We start from the raw sequence: 3,243 nt of genomic DNA, 5'->3' as shown, positions 1-3,243 counted from the left end.
TTATGCTACCCAAGGGGTGTGGAAAAGAAGATTACCGCTGGTGTTTCAAAGGAGTGTTAACCTAGATGCACAAAAGCAGTGAGTAGGGCTGGCTTAAAAACTTTAGTAAAGAGGTTCTAGGCCTGGGGTGTGACTACCCACCATGACCTCTCCAGTTAGGAATTTAGGATCAGATCACCCTGTGAGGTTACTTTCAGTTAGCTTTATTACCATGTCCCCTTTTCAACCAGGTGAATTTCTGAACTGCCCTGAAGAAGCAAAGCTCTTCGGTTAATCCCAAACTTTGCCAGAGTTATCCATGTAAGGAAATGGTGAGTTCCTCGTCTTCTGAGCCAGTTACTTCAAAAATAAAAAGCCTGTCTCAATAACAAGAAGGAAACCCAACACAAGAAATAAAAGGCATTGACTGAGGGAAGAGCAGGATTTACACTTTGCTCTTTTTTGAGTTGTAACTCATTAAATATGAGAGGTTGAGATGGATCAACCTCCATATTTAGGCAGCTATAACATGAGAGAGATTGCAAAAGTTTTAATACAAAAGCTATTGCACTAGATACTCTCTTTGCCATGCCAAATTGACACATACACGCACAAACTCTCTCATAGCCCTCAGTCTGCTCAGGCTACCGTAAGGAAATACCATACTCTGGGTGGCTTAAACAAGAGGCCACGATCTCAGTATGTGCTCACATGACCTCTTCTTTGTGCCCACTGTGGGTGGGTGAAGGGGGAGAGGCGAAGAGCACTCTCTGGTGTCTCTTCCTAACAGGGAACTAATATCATCATGAAGAACCTACCCTATCATCCTCATCTAACTCTGATTACCTCCTTAAGGTGCCCTCTCTAAATACCAATGCATTAAGGGTTAGAGTTTTAACATATGAATTTTGGACACATTCAGTCCATAATAGCCCATAGTCCACAAAATAAATAGCATCAAATACCTTGCATGACTTGAGCTCTGTAAATCATGTATTGTTCACTGAAAAGTACCTTCACTAGTTGTATTACTTCCCCTATTTATGGTTATATAAATGCATAAAAGATTGAGGCATTATCCATAGTTCTTTTTGTATCATTTATTGTCTTCCTTTCATTTCCAACTGTTTCTGTGCCTGCCACACTGACACTAACAAACACAAATGTTTTCTTCAAATTAAGCCACTCCATTTCAATTTCTAGTCAGCCACACCATCTATCTACTGCTGTTTGTTCACAACTGCCCACATGTAGTTCAAGTGATGCTTCAGTGGCTATTTCTACCCTGAAAAAGAGAAGCCAAATATTTGCAAAAATCCTTCATGCAAGTGTATAAAAAGTCCACCTGAGGTAAAACCCTTTGTCTTCCTGAGTATTAAACAACTGTATATCATTCATGGCCATTTAAACACAAGGTGTCAAAACATTCTTTTTTTTTAAGGTTTATTTATTTAGACATTTATAGACAGAGGGGGAGGGAGGAAGAAAGAGAGGGAGAGAAACTTCAGTGTGTGGTTATCTCTCACTCACCCCTACTGGGGACCTGGCCCACAACCCAGGCCTGTGCCCTGACTGGGAATCAAACCTGACACCCTTTGGTTCACAGGCCAGTGCTCAATCCACTGAGTCACACCAGCCAAGGCAAAATATTCTTATATGGAACAAAATTGATTGTTACAGAGATTCATCAGGGATCATAGTTTTATTAACATTTTTTATGGAAATTTCAAATTCCCTGAAGTAGAAAGGTAATTTCTGTTTGGTTTATTTTCAGAAAGGAAAAAATAAATAAATAAAATTGAACTCTTGTAACCAGCTTTGAAGAAACAAGATAGAAGGCAAATTGGTGAAAACAGATATGAACAGAAGTGCTGCCACACACACACAAAATGAATAAATAAAAATAAAATAAAAAGAAGTGTAGCCATTTGAACTAAGCAGAGCACAAATCCTACGGTACTGCAAATAGAAAGAAAAATCCATCACTGACAAAAGGGACTGTCTGAGGACACTGGTCTCCTTTGAATGTCTGGAGCAGCAGTTCAGAATAACAATGACGGCCATTGCAATGACTACAACTTATGCCTTATAACTGGCATGCTTTAATAAGTTTTTATACTGATATATCTCTTGGTTAGAAATATCCCATTTCTCCCCAAGCCATTTTTCATGTTCTTCTCCCTGAATACACCCTCCTTTTCCTAGCAAAACACTATATCCATATTAATAGTATAAAATAGATCTGAATAAACAAATTATGTGATGTAGCTGTAAAAGCTCTGTCCCTGTCAACTGAACTGCAGTTAACCTTGGAGGGAAGGTCAGGTTTTAGAGTCCTAAGGATGTTCATTGGAGCTGGAAAATGCTGACTGTAGAGGTAACAGCACACTGAGGGAGACAGAAGGAATGACAGCTGTTTGTTCTGCCCACATGGATGCTGGGTAATTCATGGTTCAAACAGTAAAGCCAGCCTCCCAAGACAGTCATGAGCCATGGAATGGCTTCCCCTTGACAACAAACTATTCCTTTTGCAAAATAAAAGTACACCATCCTTATTTCCAAAAACTTTGTAACTAGATGTCAGCCTGACCGGTTGTTTAACAACAGTTCTACAGTGTGTATACAGCCAGTCCTCTGTATCCATGGGTTTCCCATCCTCAAATTCTGCTAATCACAGATCAAAAATATTGGGGGAAAAATTTACATTGTTGCTGGTGAGTACATTTTTGTTAGGCCTACAGTAGTTGTCTTTATATGGAACATGTACAGACTCTTTCTTGTCATGATTCCCTAAACAATACAGAATAACAACTATTTATATAGCATTTACATATTAGGTATCATAAGTAGTATAGAAATGTTTTAAAGTATAGACCAGAATATATTAGGTTACATGCAATTACTATGCCATTTTATGTAAGGGACTTGAGCATCGTGGATTTTGGTATCTGTGGGCAACCTGGAACCAACCTCCCACAGATGCCAAGGGATGACTGTGTAGCCAAATATGTGTTTTCAGAGGAGTCCATTGAGAGATTTTTATGTTTGTTCTATTGGAGATTCCATTATTCAAATAACTTCAGGGTAAAATGAGGCAAGGCACCCCAAGAAGAGGGAGAACGGTGAGATACACTTCGTGTTTAAAGAGCACCGAGGCTGGCACAAGCAGGGCGAGTCAGGGGAGGGTGGCAGGAGAGGCAGGCAGAGTGTTGGGGGCAGCAATGTACCCTATTGGGCCTGAGAGGTCATGAAATAGAGTTTAGA

Source organism: Phyllostomus discolor, chromosome 4 (assembly GCF_004126475.2).
Source record: "Phyllostomus discolor isolate MPI-MPIP mPhyDis1 chromosome 4, mPhyDis1.pri.v3, whole genome shotgun sequence".
Lineage (NCBI taxonomy): Eukaryota > Metazoa > Chordata > Mammalia > Chiroptera > Phyllostomidae > Phyllostomus > Phyllostomus discolor.
The sequence above is the reverse complement of the archived record's forward strand: the minus strand, read 5'-3'. Positions refer to the sequence as shown.